Consider the following 19,901-nt stretch of genomic DNA (forward strand, 5'->3'; position numbering starts at 1 on the left):
AATCAAGGCACAGTGCAACACACAGAACACTGTTGGCCAGCCACTGCATTCCAACCTAGCTTCAGCCATCTTGATTCTGTTTTGCCCCTGGACCCAATTAGGTCGGGATGAGAGAATGAGGCTGACAGCTGTGCAACTCTCCCTCACTCTAATCCAAGTCACACACAAGTCATGACTTCATATTCAAATTCAATTTACAGCACCTACCCATGTGTGCCTGACATGTGAGCATATCTTCAAAGCCTGGATTGGCCTCATCAGTCACCTCCAGACCCACAACTGCCATCTACCAAACTGAATGGTCATCTTCAATCCTGAAGGATGATGATGATGATGATGATGATGATGATGATGATGATGATCATCATCATCATCATCATCATCATCATCATCATCATCTGTTTCAGTCACCCTGTTCTACCTGGCTAGGAACAGGCTGAACATGCTGGGAAAGCCATGGCCTAAAGGTTAGAAAAGTAGCTTTAGGACCAAAAGTTCACCTGTTCGAGTCTCTGGACCAGTCCTTGAGCAAGGTGCCTAAGTCCCAAATGGTCTGGGTAAAAGCAGCTGCTAAATGTCTGTAATGCAATGCTGCTCAAGTCAGCAGAAATGGATTACCAAGAACCTTTGAAGTCAGCCACCAGCCGGGAATTAGAGCTTTCTTGGATGACTTGACAATCACAACAGCATCAGTACATGGTGAATCCTCAAAGACCTGTGGAGGATCAAGAGCTTAATTGTAGTACAAACAAGCAAAAATTCAGGTCCTTAGTTTGTGAGGAAGGTGAAGGTTTTGGACAAATACCTCTCTGACCTTGTAAGTTTCCAGATTCCTAAAGCCTGAAAGAAATTAGAGGGCCCAGGAAGTAGTAGACCAAGCAGACACTGGCACAGCAGACCATTGGGACCTTTAGTTGTAGGTTAGGAAAGACTTGATTGCTCAGTTGCAGTTGACAACCTTGCTACAACAAAGGCCACACGAAGGAATGTTGGTCCATGGTGTTTGGTCCATGGGTAGGTACAAGCAGCAGTGGAAGAGGAGCACTCAAGAAGGATAGTTGGGATGTGGATGCATGGCCCATAGACTATATAGAAGCAGGCATCAAACTGGACGATTTTGTGGGAGGACTTATGGAAGGTCCTCCACCAAGAACAGGGATCCTGGCACCCATTCAAGTTTTGCCTGAAAGCCTTAGGAGAAGGGCATTATTGTTGGCAGTATGACCAGGTCCTCAAGGCAATAGCAGATACCATCTTCACTGCATCCATCCAGTGAAGCAGGATCTTGCTTTCATGAAGGTGGGGGAGAAGACATTGCCCAAGTCATGATCATTAAGTGGACTGCTTTCTACAGCCCAAGATTGACAGCCCAAGGTTTCCAGATGTCATCGAAGAGACCACACAAAAATGCTACTGGTACTGCTTGAACTGACTGTCCCCTGGAAAGATTGAATAGATGAGGCCAATGAAAGAAAAAGGGCAAAATATAAGGAGTTGGTTGACAAGTGCTGAAGAAATGGATGGCAAGTTCAATGCAGGCCTATTGAAGGAGTCTGCAGAGACTTTTTGGGCAAGTCTGTCTTCTGGTCACTTAGGCACCTTGACCAGCAAATGCAGAAAGCCATGAGGAACATCACAGAGGATGCTGAGAGGACTTGAAGGTAGCTTTAGATCAGGAGAGGTGATTCATGGTCCACAAAAGATCAGTCTTGTCTGTGTTTTGTGGGAGAGGTTGGCTGATGATTAAAGCCCCGAAATACCCAGTGACCCCAGGTTCCATCATGCATGCTGTGTCCAATAGCATCGCAAGATGAACGATAATACAGATTTTGTCAAAGCTGCTTTACACATGCTTTTAGTAATTAGTGTAATTAGTCCATATTTGATAATGAACTGAAAAAGTAAAAGGTAGCTTGACTCAGGTTCAAATTTAAGCTCATTGTTTAACTCTTATCCTCATATTTTCCCTCCACGCTTCTATGTTTTTAACCTGTTTTTGATCACTGGCTTTACTGCAGCAGATGGCATTGTGCTGGTCTCCATTGCCCAACATACTGAAGGGAAATCACAAGCTTATCAGAGCCTCTGTGTGTGTGTGTGTGTGTGTGTGTGTGTGTGCAGCCTGGGACTGTTGTTCTCTTACAGACCCCTACTGTGTCAGCCGGGCATGTGCACAACAGATAACCATGTTGCTGAAGTAATGGCTTGAAAAAAAAGCAAAGCTAAATGAAAGGAGAAAAATAACCGCAGTCTGAAAAAAAAAGTACATGATCAGTGATTGTTTTTTAGGCTGGTGAGTTGTGGGGCCTGGGTCCAAACGTGGGCTGGAAATGTGGATACGAGGGTTTACTGCTGAGTGAGACTGGACAAACGTTGTGTGTGAAATACGATTAGACATTTTTATGAATTTAACAAGAGTTGGCCAAAGCTACTGAAAAACCCCTATAGAAATGAAAGAACTGTGAGAAAAAATGCACTACTTTTATGTTCACTGCTTGTATGTATAGCAGGGTTTTAATATTTGCATAAATATTTTTAAAGCATGCTTCAATAAAATTTTGAATACTTTATTGCAGATTTCCTGTACAGTAAAATCAGCTATAATAGAAGTATAGAAGCTGTGGGGATCCAGTTCTCTAGTGAGGGCGGATTTCCTTTATTCAGCAACTTGTGCATGTATATTACAGAAATACCTATCTATAATAGGTCTAATTATCTTTGGTTAGATTTATAATAATATCATTAATAAAAATATAACTAACCCCATTCCCAGAAAAGTTGGGATATTTTCCAAAATGCAATAAAAACAAAAATCTGTGATTTGTTAATTGATGTGAACCTTTATTTAACGGACCAAAGTACAAAGAAAGGCTTTTCAGTAGTTTTATGCACCAACTTAATTGTATTTTGTAAATATAAACATGAACAGAACTTGATGCCTGAATTTTTGTCCATTCTTACTTGATACAAGACTTCAGCTGCTCAACAGTCCGTGGTCACCATTGTCTGATTCTCCTCTTCATGATGCACCATACATTCTCAATAGGAGACAGATCTGGACTAGCAGCAGGCCAGTCGAGCGCACACACTCTGTATTTATGAAGCCATGCTGTTGTAACCTGTATAGAATGAGGCCTGGCATTGTCCTGCTCAAATAACTACTGTTCCTCTGTCTCTGTTTCTCTTTCAGGCATCAAGTCTGCTTCAGGTAGGTATATTAGACATCGCAGGAAGAGATCTTGCCTTGATGAATATGTCTCTCTAAGATCCCAATATATGCCCCAAGATATCAATGGTTCCTTCACACCCATTCCATGGGCACTGATGCCCCCCATACCACCACAGATGCTGGCTTTTGCACATTTCTCTGAAAACAAACTGGATGGTTATGGTCACCATTAGCACGGAGAACATGACGTCCAGTTTTCCTGAAAACAAGCTGAAATGTGGAGTCATCTGACCACAGCACATGTTTCCACTGTCTTTTGGTCCATCTGAGATGAGTTCGGACCCCGAGAAATCAGTGGAGTTTCTGCATAGAATTGATGAATGGCTTCCTCTTTGCGTAATGCAGTTTCATGTTGCATTTCTGGATGCGGTGGCAGACTGTGTTAAGTGACAACAGTTTTTTGAAGTACCTCCAAGCCCATGTGGCTATTTGCCACATTAGCATACTGTTTCTCAGGCAGTGCCGCCTGAGGGCTCAAAGGTCATGCATACTCAACAGTGCTTTCAGACTTCGCACTTTACACACTGAGATGTCTCTGAATTCCCTGAACCTTTTCACAATATTATGTTCTGTAGATTTTGAAAGACCTAAACTCGTGTTGAGAAATGTCCTTTGTGAATTGACTAACAATTCTTTCAGGAATTTTGGCACAAAGGAGTGATCCACACCCCATCCTTGTTACCAATTAACCTGCTTATTGTGGAATCTTCCAAAATGGTGTTACTTGAATATTCTATCAACTTTTCCATCTTATTTTGCTTTTGTCCCAACTTCTTTTGGGTATGTTGCAGGGCATCAAGTTCTAACTTTGTCTATATTTTCAAAATACAATTATGTTGGTCAGTAAAACTATTGAAAATCTTTTCTTTGTACTTTGATTAGTTAAATAACGGCTCACGTGAATTAATAAATCTCAGTTTTTTGATTGCATTTTGGAAAATATCCCAACTTTTCTGAAAATGGGGTTTGTAGATGTACACCCATGATCATTTTTAATAGGAACACCTAGGCACATATGCATTCATGCAATTATCCAATTATGCAGCCAATTATGAAGCGAGGATATGATTCATAAAATCATAATACAGATAGAACCAGGTCAAGTGCTTCAGTTCATGTTCAGATCAAACATTAAAATAGGGTTGCCAGATGGAATGGTTTTGAGGCTGTCAGAACCTTCAGGTATCCTGGGATTTTCACAAATAACAATTTCTAGAGTTGACACAGAATGGTGTTGAAAAACAAAAAAAAACATCTAATGAGCATCGGTTGATTGATCAGAGAGGTCAGGCACGGTGGTGTAGTGGCACGGTGGTGTAGTGGTTAGTGCTGTCGCCTCACAGCAAGAAGGTCCGGGTTCGAGCCCTGTGGCCAGCGAGGGCCTTTCTGTGTGGAGTTTGCATGTTCTCCCCGTGTCCGCATGGGTTTCCTCCGGGTGCTCCGGTTTCCCCCACAGTCCAAAGACATGCAGGTTAGGTTAACTGGTGACTCTAAATTGACCGTAGGTGTGAATGTGAGTGTAAATGGTTGTCTGTGTCTATGTGTCAGCCCTGTGATGACCTGGCGACTTGTCCAGGGTGTACCCCGCCTCTCGCCCGTAGTCAGCTGGGATAGGCTCCAGCTTGCCTGCGACCCTGTAGAAGGATAAAGCGGCTAGAGATGATGATGAGGTCAGAGGAGAATTAGACTTGATCGAGCTGACAGGGAAGACGTGACACAAATAACCACTCTTTACAACTGTCCATCCATCCATCCATCCATCCATCCATAGCCACTTATCCTGTTCTACAGGGTCGCAGGCAAGCTGGAGCCTATCCCAGCTGACTACAGGCGCGAGGCGGGGTACACCCTGGACAAGTCACCAGATCATTGCAAACAACCTTTCACACTCACATTCACACCTACGTTCAATATAGAGCCACCAATTAACCTAATCTGCATGTCTGTGGACTGTGGGGAAAACCGGAGCACCCGGAGAACATGCAAACTCCACACAGAAAGGCCCTCGCTGGCTGCTGGGCTCAAACCCAGGACCTTCTTGCTGTGAGGTGACCGTGCTAACCACTACACCACCGTGCCACCCTCTTTACAACTGTGATAAACAGAAAAGCATCTCTCAATGCACAACATGTCAGACCTTGAGTTGGACAGGCTACAACAGCATACAAGACCACATCAGGCTCCACTTGTTTCAGCCAAGAACAGGAATCCGAAGCTGTAGATAAGATCATTAGAGTGTTTTCCAATTTTTATTGTCCATTTTCAGTGAGCCTGTATCCACTGTAGCCTCAAGGAGGACATTTAGGCTGCACTGGTGCTGGTAGATACTAGCGTTGCCGTTTTGACTAATACAAATAAATTATGGATTTGTGCCAAATATATCAAATTTCTCACTTTTTACCATGAAGAACATTTTTTTTTTCAAAATGTTTGAAGAAACCAGAATCGACCAACACGACTTTCATATTTTCCTTTAAATTGATTAGGGAAATGGTACATCACTTATGCAAATAATGTCTGATGAATAGCAGGGAATATAACTGCTGATACTAAGCAGGAGAGAGAGAGATGAGGAGGGGAGGGGGTCTGAAAGTGTTAAGTGGACAGGGGTGGACTGTTCTGCTCTGCTCTGTTACTTGTGAGGCCCTCAGAGGGATTGTGGCAGTTCGGCTGGAGAACCGCAGCTTCCTCCTCAGGATGCCAGAGAGGAAGGACCACGCCACGTTTCTCTGGGACACAGCCTGTTCCTTATCTCTCTCTTTCTCTCTCACTCTCTTTCTCTGCTCTCAGATTCCCTCTTTATTTCTTTTCCTTCTTCCTCTCATGGGCACTCTGAAATGTCACATGACAGAAGGAATGCAGGGAAGCTGATTATGTATTCTTCATTCGTAGAAACAGCGTCCGTGTTGTACAGGATACAACTTTTATATGTGAATGATAAAAACTCGCTGTTAGAGGAAAATAATCAATCTGGATTGCAAAGAAGCATTACAAGAATCACAGTTAATATCATGAAAGTCATGATTTTCCTATAACGGCATGCCTCAAATGTATTTAATCATCTTCTCTCACAACAATTATTTAATTAAGAATGACCATGCTTATCCATTTAGAGTTGCACATAATGTTCCAGAAATTACTTACATTCTGACAGATATAAACATCTCATCTCTCATCTCATTATCTCTAGCCGCTTTATCCTGTTCTGCAGGGTCGCAGGCAAGCTGGAGCCTATCCCAGCTGACTACGTGCGAAAGGCGGGGTACACCCTGGACAAGTCGCCAGGTCATCACAGGGCTGACACATAGACACAGACAACCATTCACACTCACATTCACACCTACGGTCAATTTAGAGTCACCAGTTAACCTAACCTGCATGTCTTTGGACTGTGGGGGAAACCGGAGCACCCGGAGGAAACCCACGCGGACACGGGGAGAACATGCAAACTCCACACAGAAAGGCTCGAACCCGGACCTTCTTGCTGTGAGGCGACAGCGCTAACCACTACACCACCGTGCCACCCAGCTATAAACATAATCAGTCATTCCCTCCATAGAATCTCCATTTCTATCACTCTTGAAGTTAATCAAATAAAAACAAACAAATAAATAAGCAATGACATAGTTTGTTTTATATATTAGCGCAAAACTGGAATGTCTTTATCCAGGAGCAAAACTTAATGTGAGACCTTTACCTCTGACTTTTACAAAGCACTGACACCGGAGATTCCTTCCGTAAACGTTAGACATCTTCTAATAGAAAACCATAAGATATCAGGTTTGAAATCCATGTGTAAGCCGTTACTATAGAAATGATAATTTATAAGAAAGGATGCAATTTGAATTTATAAACAAGTAACATAACCAATATCTTCTGACCAATTAGAATCTTGTACAGCATGTACAGTTGTGGTAAGAAGTTTAGATACAGTGACATGAATGTCATCTTGGATATGAATGTCATGGCAATATTTGGGCTTTCAGTAATTTCTTTGAACTGCTCTTTTTCTGTGGCAGAATGATTGTACAACATACATCGTTAATAAAAAAACCCCACTAGAATTTGGTGCACAAGTTTTAATTTTCTTTGGGTTTTCTGAAATCAACACAGGGTCAAAATTATATATACAGCACACCTAATATTTGGGTAAAATGTCTCTTTGCAAGATTCACATTGACCAAACATTTCTATTTACCATGAACAAGCTTCTGGCAGAATTCTGGATGGATATTTCATGACTCTTAATGATAGAATTGGTAGAGTTCAATTAAATTTGTTTTTTATTTTTTTGTTTTTTCTTGGCATGGACTCGACTTATAAGCACGGTCCATATATTTTCAATAGGGTTGAAGTCAGGACTTGTTTTAAGCTTAATATTAGCCTGCTTTATTCTCCGCAACCAGCTCTGATGCATGTTTGGGTTCATTGTCCTGTTGTACCGGTAACTCCCAAGTCATGTTCAAGTTTCTGATGGTTTATGCTGAAGAATTCTGAGGTAGTCCTCATTCTTCATTATTCCATCCACTTTGTGCAATGAACCAGTTCTACTGGCAGCAAAACAGCCCCAGAGCATGATGATCCTACCACTACCACCAGCTGGTACATTGTCCCTCATGGTGGTCATTGTGGCCAAACACCTCAATCTTTGTCTCATCTGACCATACAGTTATCCTCTAGAAGGTTTTTCTTTGTCCATGTGGTCAGCTTCAAACTTTAGTTAAGCTTGAAGGTGTCAGTTTTGGAGCAGGGGGTTATTTCTTGGATAGCAGCCTCTTAGTCCATGATGATCTGTTGTCATGGTGGTTCCCAGGTTGTTCCTGACCATCCAAACCAATTTCCTTTCAGCTGAGGGTGACAGTTTGGGTTTTCTTGAAGCAAAGTGGCTTGGCAAAGTGACTACACCTCACAATAACTTGCATACAATTGTTTGAACTGATCTTGAAATTTGTAGTTGTTTAGAAATGGCTTCAAGAGACATTCCGGGATTGTGTACATCTGCGATCCTCTTTCTCAGATCTGCACTGAGCTCCTTGGACTTTCCCATTTTACTATGTGTTGGTCAATCCAATGAGTGCTATAAACAAACCCTTTTTATGAAAGCACAGAGAAGCTACTAGCTGTAGTCAATCATGATCACTAACAGGAAGTTAAGAGACCTTGGCCTTGGCAAGATAAGAGACATTTTGGAAGTTTCACCACCTCTGAATTAATAATCTAAGTAAGTGTATGTAAATTTTTGACCCTGTATGTATAATTTTGACCATGTGTTGATTTCAGAAAACCCAAAGAAAATTAAAATTTGTGCACCAAATTCTAATGGTTTTTTTTTAAATTAAAGATGTATGCTGTACAATCATTCTGCCACAGGAAAAGAACAGTTCAAATAAATTACTGAAAGCCCAAATATTGCCATGACATTCATATCCAAGATGACATTCATGTCAATGTATGTAAACTTCTGACTAGAACTGTATGTTATTCCTGGAGTCAAATACATCATGTAATTTCTACACACAATGAAGAAACATTTTTTTCTCAAGCTGATTGCCTAAACATTGATATACAACCATATAACTTCTTAGGCATGCAAGTCCCAGCCATCATGCAAGTTTTCTCCATGGTTAATGGTGCAAGATTCCATCAAGGTTCCGCTCCAAGGAAACAATCGGCTCAAGTGGCCACTCACCAACACAACAGCTAGTGGTATGAATCATCCACAGACAGCCATGATGGACTTGCCAGGATTTGAGCTCACTACAAACATTTGTTATTGCAGGGTCTGAGGTGAAGAGATAAGGGTTAATATAGTGGCCACTTGGCGATGGGTTTTGACCTCTTTTCCAGATACCAGTGTGTGTTTGTGTGAGGAGGTGTTTGGGGATTATTGCGATGTGGAAGGAGGAAACGGAGGCTGCATTGAGGCAGGTGCTGGTAGATGTTAGCATTGCTATCTCAAGATTAGATCTTACTGAGTCACAGAACTAAATGACACATGTTTGACACTTTTCTTACTTTTTTATATCAAGAAAAAAAAAAAGATTTCCAAAGTCTGCCCAGTGACCAACATCCACCCACATGACCTTGATATTTTCTTTCGAATAAGGAACTATTAAGACATCAGGACATAACATGAATATCACCCACTCAAACAACTCTTCTAGACCTCCACCTCAGCAGGTCATCATATCAACTCACAAACAAGTGAAACATGAAGCAGAATGAGGGAAAGCAAGAGAAATGCCTGGCTTGCTGGATGGAATTCCACCGATTCCCCACGTGCCCCCCTCTCTCTTCCTGCCTGCTAATGTAATCAGGGGGAAACAGAGGGTTCTTCCCAATGCCGAGGCCTCCAGATAACACTCGTTTATCACACGTTCCACTCGGCCTAGCACTCAGACCTCCGGCGACTCTCTGCATCAACACCCACACCCAGCCTCCGGACCAGTCCGGGTCCAGATTTCAGGTCTGGTCACGTTTGCTTGATTGGAGAGTCTAAGGGTTCCAGAGGTCACCTGATTTCCTGATCTACACTTGTTCTACATTCCTATCAAGATTTATATAATCTGATAGGGGCTTGTGAATATAGCTGCTGAAACGTTCTTTGTAGAACACTATGATTATTTACTTGTCAAAAAACAGGTTCCAGGATGAATTCTTTGAAGAAAAAAAAAATCCCCAAAGAACCCCTGTGTTGATTAGAAAAAAATATTAGCACCTTGAATGATTCATCAGTTGAAGGAGAACTTTAAATTTCTGAGTAGAACATTACAAAAAAGTGTCAGAGATCAGAGATGGTTTTAGATGGGGGGGGGTGTTAGAACCCTGTACGAAAGCTAAAGGTAAAGGGTAACCTTTACCTATCTAAAGAAACAAAATATCTCTGAGGAACCAATTTTTTGATTCTTCAGTTTGGAAACACTTTGTTGTGTCTCTCTGAGGGAGCCCCTTTAAAATACCATCTAAAATCCTACGACAGAGGTTCTTGGTAGAAATTTAGAACCAGGAACTCTTTTATCTGTTTTAATGAACCCCTGAGGAATCTGTTTCCAAAGAGGTTTAGGGGGGAAAAAAGTCTATTTTGCATCTTTAATAGCTTTTCAATTTGGGGGAACCTTAGTGTGAAATGGTTTCATGTAGAGGTGGCATGGTGGTGTAGTGGTTAGCACTGTCACCTCACAGCAAGAAGGTCCGGGTTCGAGCCCCATGGCCGGCGAGGGCCTTTCTGTGCGGAGTTTGCATGTTCTCCCTGTGTTCGCGTGGGTTTCCTCCGGGTGCTCCGGTTTCCCCCACAGTCCAAAGACATGCAGGTTAGGTTAACTGGTGACTCTAAATTGACCGTAGGTGTGAATGTGAGTGTGAATGGTTGTCTATATGTCAGCCCTGTGATGACCTGGCGACTTGTCCAGGGTGTACCCCGCCTTTCGCCCGTAGTCAGCTGGGATAGGCTCCAGCTTGCCTGCGGCCCTGTAGAACAGGATAAAGCGGCTAGAGATAATGAGATGAGATGAGGTTTCATGTAGAACCATTTAAGAAACCTAAGAACCTTGAAGGAAGCCTAGTACACAGTCAGAGGTTTGTTGAAGTTCACAAGCTACATATAATAATCACCCATGATGTTTTCAATGGAAAGATACTCACACTTGTTTTTATAAATACACTTTTTGATTAATAGGTTCCTCACGGGTTCTTCTTGCTTTTTAGTGTAATTTTGCTCTCAAAGGGTTTGCATAGAGCCTTTAAGGGTTTATCTATTGGGACGAACTGAAGAAATCTTAGCGTTTCTAGACCTCTTAACCTTTTGTATTAATCTAAAGTATGAAACACTGAATAGGGCTAAGATTAAGTAATGGAGTGGCGGCGGTGGTGGTGGTGGATTTTTCAAAAATAAACTTGTTAGCATGTAATTTATCTGTATTATTATATTCTCAGAAGGAATGCTAGCTGGGTTTTGCATACATAATACAGCTGCATGGACTGCAGATCTTACTCCAGATAAATACGTTTTTTTATACTCTAGATAAATGCGGTTGTCTAATATGACAGGCTGTTAAAATCACAATTTTTCATATCGGTGTTTTCGCCATCTCCCAGCATTTTTCTTTTTCTTTCTTCTCAATCGTCCAGTGTTTCCTATCATCTCTCTATTCTCCAGCCTTCCTCTCCAATACAAAGTTCCCCAAACCCCAATTCAGCAATTCATTCCCTTCAGGACACGTTGCGGATGTGGAGTGATTTAAGCATCCAGTCCAGACCTCATACACTTTACCCGAGGAGAGATCTGTGGCTCGGTTTACACTCGGAAATTTATCAGCTTTTATTGTGTAAGAAAATCCTATGTCGTCAATCTCTTTACGAGGCCAATTTAGTCCTATAAACAGGGCAATTAATTGGCTACCTACCTTGGAACTGTAATCGGCTCTCGGGTTCACGGATGAAAAGAAAGCATGAGTGACACTGAAAAAGACTCTTAATCTTATAAGTGAAGGGTCTGGACCTAACAAATGAGAAGCTTTGCCTGTTATTCGTCAAAGTGTACCAGGGGGAAAATAAGCCAGTGCAGGATTGACCTACTCATGTGTTGGCAGACACTCTAACACACCAACACACAGACTGGATGAAATGGGGAAAACAGGAGGTTCCCGTCTAGGCCGCTGGTACAGGCCTGCTTTTTGCCATCCTTGATTGAACCCAACAAGTGTCTCACAGGGCGAGTACTGTGGCCTGGCCTAATCCCCATGTCCACCGAGAGCTGAGGTCTGAGAGGTCTGATCTGACATCACACGCAGAGGTGTATGCATGGTTAGCATGCCGCCTTGGTTTGATTTAGGATTCCTGGCAGTCTCAAAAGAGCTCTTTTATTAAACCAGTGGTACTTCTACGCAAGCAAGTGGAGCCTTTTGACTCCCCAAGCGAACCCCCATCCATGGAAACTTTCAAACTCCTGGAACGGTTTCAGGAAAACATTACCTGCAAGTGAAGGTTTCTGAGGTGAGCCTGAGGAAGCCAGGACCTGGTGGTGGGCAGAGCTTTCTGAAAGTTTCTGTGGGCCATATAGCTTTTTGGTTTCTCTGCTGTTGGTTTGTCCGAGCTTCTACAGAGGCTGACACAGCTGTCAGCTGTAATACATGATCTTTTTCAGATGTGACTATTAACCAATAAGACAGCATTTTACATGTCAGACTCAATGCTCCACGGCTTAGGAGTATTCAGAGAGAAAGAGTAATGTCTTGGCACTCTTCGTGCCTTCGGCTTTAGTTCTAAGCTGAATTACAGTAACTGAACTGTTACTGAAATGACAGTGAGTGAAAACATTAGTCCAGCTCAGGGACCTGATGGGGAATCAATAAGCGTAATTGTAATCCAACAGCAGATTTTTTTTTACTCATAGTGGATATTTAGTAGAGCAGATTTATCCCTTCTTGGATGTCAGGACCACCAATTTGGGGAAAATGAAGGCCAGCACACATTGCTTTTCTTGCTATCTCAGTGTTCTCACTACAATAGTACTTTTTCCCATGGATATGCCAAACAATCATAGGATTTTTTAGACACTTATAAGAGGGCCAATGTGTGAGTGTAAGTCTATTTCTGAAGCTGTAACTGATCATGTGAACAAAATCATATTAAAATAAAAGAATTGTTAAAAAAAACAGAAATCACTAATGAAAACATACAAATTATGTCACATGAACGATTAATCACGTGAACATAAATTAATTGGGAAAAAAATCCAAATTAATCAAGTGAGTCAATGAATCAGAAACGTCTCATCTCTCATCTCATTATCTCTAGCAGCTTTATCCTGTTCTACAGGGTCGCAGGCAAGCTGGAGCCTATCCCAGCTGACTATGGGCGAAAGGCGGGGTACACCCTGGACAAGTCGCCAGGTCATCACAGGGCTGACACATAGACACAGACAACCATTCACACCTACGGTCAATTTAGAGTCACCAGTTAACCTAACCTGCATGTCTTTGGGGGAAACCAGAGCACCCGGAGGAAACCCACGCGGACACGGGGAGAACATGCAAACTCCGCACAGAAAGGTCCCAGACCTTCTTGCTGTGAGGCGACAGTGCTAACAACTACACCACCGTGCCGCCAATCAGAAACATAATCATGTGAAAAATGAATTTTGCAATCAAAAAAGAAACAACGAATCACGTAAAAAGAACAAATGTATCACGTAAACAAAAATCACAGTTGGAAATAATTGAATCGTGTGAGCAGAATCCTGTGAAAAAGTAAAATAATGAAACAAATCGCATGAAATGACACGAATCACGAACAAAATATCGCATGAAAATATCAATGATTCGTGTAAAAAACAACCGAATAAATGAATCATGTGAACAACAACAAAAAAAAAAAAAACACAAATTGTTCCAATAAAGGATTGTGATTATTCACATTTGAAGCTCATGTGATTTTCCTGTCCAGGATGTCATAGCGTCATAGCATCGTAGCATCCAGACGAGCCGAAGTGAAAAACAACAGCGCAGGAGCTGTAATCAGAGCAGCGTAGATTAGGAAGACCTGGGAGTTGATTTAATTGGGAGTAAACAATCATCTCCTGAGGTCAAGGGCCACTCAGTCCCGAAGGTGAGATCAGACTGATCAGTCATGAGGGCCAGGATGCTGTTTGGGTGTGGAGAATGCTCTAATAGCTTTAGCAGATACAGTTTGGCTTGCTGTCCTAAAGAGATGCCTATTTATATCACGGTGAGGGGAACAATCTGAGGAGTATTTCAGACATGTAATTTACCAGTGCAGATCTTTTACAGGGCTAAAACACAAACAAAATGCAGCTTGAGTTTTATTCTACAAATCTGATTGGTCAGAAAGTTGTTTTGGCTGTAAGAAAAATGGCAGGCTTATATTAATACACTCACTCATAGTAATACAGTTGTATAATGGATGTGCTACATAAACTTTAATATTTCTCTGTAAACAAGAAAACATTATTTATCACACGTGCACTCAAGCACAGTGAAATGTCTCCTCTGCATTTAACCCATCTGAAGCAGTGAACACACACCAGGGGCGATTTCTCAGAGACAACAAGGGAAGCCGAGCTTCCCCTAAAATTCTCTCCCCAAACTGCGGCGTCTACGACATTGAATTCTCATTAAAACAATAACTTGCATAACATAATATATGCCCAAGATTGTATTTATGTTCATAACTATCCTGTAACTTATTTGAGTGATGTCTGACGAACTTGCAGTTCGCTACGAGAATCACCTTTGCTGCCAGGCTGTAACCTTTCTTATTTCAATTGGCTCTATGGACTGGCAGCAGTGTTGCCAGATTGGGCGGTTTTAAGTGCATTTTGGCGGGTTTTGAATATATTTTGGGATGGAAAACGTCAGCAGTATCTGGCAACACTGACTGGCAGCTGGGTATCCGTTGCAGTCTACGAGACGGCTCTGAACAGCCAATTTCGGCTAGTTGTTATTGGTTAAAATCAACAAAATCGTCACTTCCAGGGAAGCCGGGCTTCTCTGGGACTAAACGAGACAGTGGGAGGGACAAGAAGCCGGGCTGATAAAGGATTATTGGAGGTGGTGTTTGAAAGACATGAGGAGGGCGGTACTTCGGTGAGGAACACGGAAGTATGATCAGTCAGTCCCTAGCGGATGTCAAGAAAGTGTAGTTGTGTGCCAAAGTGCTGTCCGAATTTCTTTTCATATAAACGTTTCTTCTCATTGATGTCTCTGTACATTACTCTGTAAATAAATGTAAATATTACTCGTTGTGCTCCGTTAACTTTCATCCATTCTATCAGTTTGATCATTCGTGAATTCACTCGTTTATTTCATTTGTAGTTCAATCTGGTTGTAGGCTAGCTTGAGCCTTATTGGGATCTGCAGTGCTAGCTGCTAACAGAAATTGGTGAAGTCTCTGGAAAGCACAACCAGCTGGTATGACAGGGTCACAGACCATTTTCTGGAAAAGGAGCGGAGGGCAGAATTTGTGTATAAATAGTGTTCATGTTCATGAATCTGAAGTGTGTATATTGTTCAGTAATGTTAAGAGAATGGTGGGCTCTGTGTTATAGGTTATACCTGGGTATAATATTCAAGGTTCTGTGTGTTGCATAGCCTACCTGGTTATGAATTTCCAGACTGTGTTGCAGAAGATGTTCAAGGATGTGTTGCACAGCTGGGTGTTGTGTAAAAGACTCTGTGTTGCATATCAGGGTATGATGTTCAAGGCTCTTCGTTGAATAGCCAGTGATTTTTGGATGTTTGATATTTTTGATGAAGGATATGAGGCACTAGCCTGGCAAGCCAGACTATAACATGAAATGTACAAGCAAAAATACTTTCTGCCACTAGGTAGGGTTGTCTAGTTCACTATGCTAATGGGGCACACCTTTCTATGCTTTGATATCCGGCCTACAGGTTTTATGATGAATGCGTAAAATGGGCTTCCCCTGTTTTAAAAACCAGCAGCCGCCACTGACACACACATACCCAGAGCAATGGGCAGCTATACTACAGTGCCCAGAGAGGAGTTGGGGGTTAGGTGCCTTGCTCAAGGGCATTTCAGCCCAACCTCAGGCCATGGCTGCCCCATGTTAACCTCACTGCATGTTTTTGGACTGTAGGGGAAATCCGCTCAGACATGGGGAGAACATACAAACTCCACAGAGAAAGGCCTCGTCTGCCACTGGGCTCAAACCCAGAACCTTCTTGCTGTGAGGCAACAGTGCTGATGATTACTAAAACCCGTGACACGGGACAGGATGGGACGTGACATATTATTGCTCATGGTCACCTCCCCATCCCGTCACAGACCAGAATAATTGTCACGGACATATTATCGTTCACGGACATTGAACGTCCTGTCCCGGGGGATCTTACCTTATCTGTCCTGTCCAATCCCAGGGGATCTTACCTTAGCTGTCCTGTCACATGTCATGGTATAGTTTGGATAACATACTCTAGTTAGTTAAGAATAATCAAAAGAAAGAAAATAAAAGAAATAAATAAATAAATTAGTGTCTCATTCTCATCTCATCTCATTATCTCTAGCCGCTTTAACCTGCTCTACAGGGTCGCAGGCAAGCTGGAGCCTATCCCAGCTGACTACGGGCGAAAGGCGGGGTACACCCTGGACAAGTCGCCAGGTCATCACAGGGCTGACACATAGACACAGACAACCATTCACACTCACATTCACACCTACGCTCAATTTAGAGTCACCAGTTAACCTAACCTGCATGTCTTTGGACTGTGGGGGAAACCGGAGCACCCGGAGGAAACCCACGCGGACATGGGGAGAACATGCAAACTCCGCACAGAAAGGCCCTCGCCGGCCACGGGGCTCGAACCCGGACCTTCCTGCTGTGAGGCGACAGCGCTAACCACTACACCACCGTGCTGCCATAAATTAGTGTGTATGTGTTAATATTTATTTCTTATGACATGAGAAGAAGAAATGACGAGTCAACACAAGAGTTTTTCAATGAATTATTTATTAATTCATAAATTATATCTCATCATGGACAATAAGGTAGGTGTCCCGTCCCGTCTCATATGTCACGGTTCCATCCCGTCCCGTATCGTGGGGAGGTCACTGCCTGAGCAATAATATGTCACGTCCCATTCCATGTCACGGGTTTTAGCAACAACCGACAGTGCTAACCACTACACCATCACGCCACCCCGAACATGTTTATTTAGTATTTATAGAAGGAGTCTCCATTTTCAGTGCTTTGTAAACAACTGACAAAGTGAAAAGGCTTTGTTTTTTCCCTGTAACATAAGAACCGAAATAACTATCACCATCAAGTCAAAGTCCCTCCCATGCCAGGATCGGGTCTTCCCAGACAGTCTCCTGTCCCACCCAGCTCTCCATTTCAGTAGCCCTTGGCCTCTTGCTTATTCCATAGCTAGGGTTACAGTGGGGCGGCACGGTGGTGTAGTGGTTAGCGCTGTCGCCTCACAGCAAGAAGGTCCTGGGTTTGAGCCCAGCAGCCGGCGAGGGCCTTTCTGTGTGGAGTTTGCATGTTCTCCCCGTGTCCGTGTGGGTTTCCTCCAGGTGCTCCGGTTTCCCCCACAGTCCAAAGACATGCAGGTTAGGCTAATCGGTGGCTCTAAATTGACCGTAGGTGTGAATGTGAGTGTGAATGGTTGTCTGTGTCTATGTGTTAGCCCTGCGATGACCTGGCGACTTGTCCAGGGTGTACCCCGCCTTTCACCCATAGTCAGCTGGGATAGGCTCCAGCTTGCCTGCGACCCTGTAGGACAGGATAAGCAGCTACAGATAACGGATGGATGGGTTACAGTGGGACTCTGGTCCTTTGGTAACCACAAGAGTTTGACTCTCTACTCACATCTGTATTGCAGCGTGCCTCACCAGATGGCAGTACGTATCATTTTTATGACCATCTTTGGTATGACCCAACCACGAATAGAACTTGCGATGTCCCAGTCAAGAGGTGGATACGCTAACCACTAGGCCAGCTCATGGTTAAATTTAACTATAAGTGGATAAAAATTACAATGCTTCAATGCTTCATCATGGTTGCTATGGTGTTCCAAAAGGGTTCCTAGGCTGTTGCTATAGTACTATTACTAAATTTTCTTGCAAAGCACATCCCATGGTGTTTTATTTGTCTTACATCACAACAGTTAGTTTCAATTATTTATTAATGCAACAACTTCATTTACCATCGCAATGCCTAGCATTGCCATAGCAATCACCTGGGATTCCCAATGGCGGATAAGGTGTTCCTAAGTGGTTGCGATGTAATCTCTGCGACTTAAAACTCTGGTTGATGCAGAGTCACAATGTTTTCTGCACATCGCCATTTTGGTGTGATGCAGTTCCATAGTTATGCTAATTAGTTCAAGCTCCTCGGGTTCGGCTGTTTCCATGAGGCTTGAACTGTTTACCTCAAGAGGGAGGAAAACAATTCCAAAATGGAGACCCTCATGATATCAAAATGATCACATCTTGTGTGCATGATGTTGTTCTTGTGGGACATCGGAAAATGCCATGTGCAATTTAAAAAATTGAAAATCTCAGATGACAACTCTGCTTCATTATGCTATTGCAGTATTGATTATTTTCCGATAACAATTTGCCATTCCTTGTGTTATCGCAATTGTGAAGTTTATGCTTGAAAAATGATGTGATTATGATAATTATTGTAATATTTCTTCCAACCACTTTAATTAATTTTTATGCTTTATTCTCGGGTTGTTGTTTTTTTTTTTACTACAGTGTGAAGCTTGATGCTTCATTTTAACTATTAAGTCACTCTGCCTGCTTGTGTTGGTGAGAATATAATAATCCAACACTAGTGTCTTTGTCAAAGTATCAAAGGAAGGCAATGAGACAGCAGTAGAAGTTTCCAGAAATTCACAAACCATGACGGACAGAAGGAAGCCTTGGAGAACAGGGTCCATGTGACAGGGCTCAGTCTAAACGGCGATCGTGCTCCAGCGTCCTGCTTTTAACTCCCAACCAGCCAACGATGTCTGAGCCAGTGTGAAATGATCATGTTAGAGAGCGTACTGTCTGGGGCAAGGGGCATGCTGAGGATCATAACTCGTTTCAATTCCCTGGCTCTGAGCTTATGGCTCATTTCGACTTTGGGTCAAAGCTGCAATCAGTGTACGTCTTAGAGCTGGATTATAAATTGATTGAGCAGTGTAACCCTACTGACTTTGAATGAACACAAGATTAAAATCATGTCCTTAATAGTGATTTAAAGGTGTGGCTAACATCTCTGAACTCTGAAATAAGCATTCGGTTACGCCAAGTAGATTTAATCTGAATCATTTTTTTCTGTGAGAGATTGGAAAACAGGCCAGAATTTCCCCCTCATTAAGCAAACTTCTTGTTTTATTTTTCCCAGATATTAAGAAAATATGTAATAATGAAAGATGAAAATCTGAAACGTTTTGAAAATCTACCAGACATACATGTTTAATTACTTCGTTTAGCATAACATGCTGATTGTAGAATCAAATAATGTAATACGTTATTGCAAAAAAGAAAAAACAAACAAACATCTCATTAAATACATAACTATTACATTTGGAAATACCCCTACTTAACTACAATTCCAACAATGTCCAACATAGCTAATCAGCTCGCTAACAGCTAGTAAACTAGCATACGTTTGTCACTTGTAAACACGAGTGGAGTTTTAGTATCAGGGTTTCGACTTGCATCCATCCATTATCCATCGACACTTATCCTGTACAGGGTCACAGGCAAGCTGGATCCTATCCCACCCTTATAAAAAAAGAAGTTTATCTTATTCAAGTGTGCTTCTAGTATACTTCTTTTAAACTAAAAAGAAGAGAGTGTGTTTTCAGTTTACTTTTTATTTTCTTATCAAAAATATTCTTAATAAAGTTAAACATAAGTATACTTGGCTTATGAAAAGTATGCAGAAAAGTCTAAAGTATATTAAGCTTATACTTAAACTTTTGATCAAGATATACTTAACAAAAGTGTAATAAAGTGTTAAAATATTTGTGCCTTATGTTTAAGTGGACTTGCCCTGTAGTTGTGCTCCAGCATTGGGTATGTCTGTGGTTCCATACAAGTTTTTTTTTTATTTTTTATTTATTTCTCCTGAATGGGATAATTATTATCTTTTATTTATTTCTTTTTCTTTAGAGCTTGGGTTTCAATTTCAGTT

The sequence above is a fragment of the Neoarius graeffei genome, chromosome 1 (genome assembly GCF_027579695.1).
Source record: "Neoarius graeffei isolate fNeoGra1 chromosome 1, fNeoGra1.pri, whole genome shotgun sequence".
NCBI lineage: Eukaryota > Metazoa > Chordata > Actinopteri > Siluriformes > Ariidae > Neoarius > Neoarius graeffei.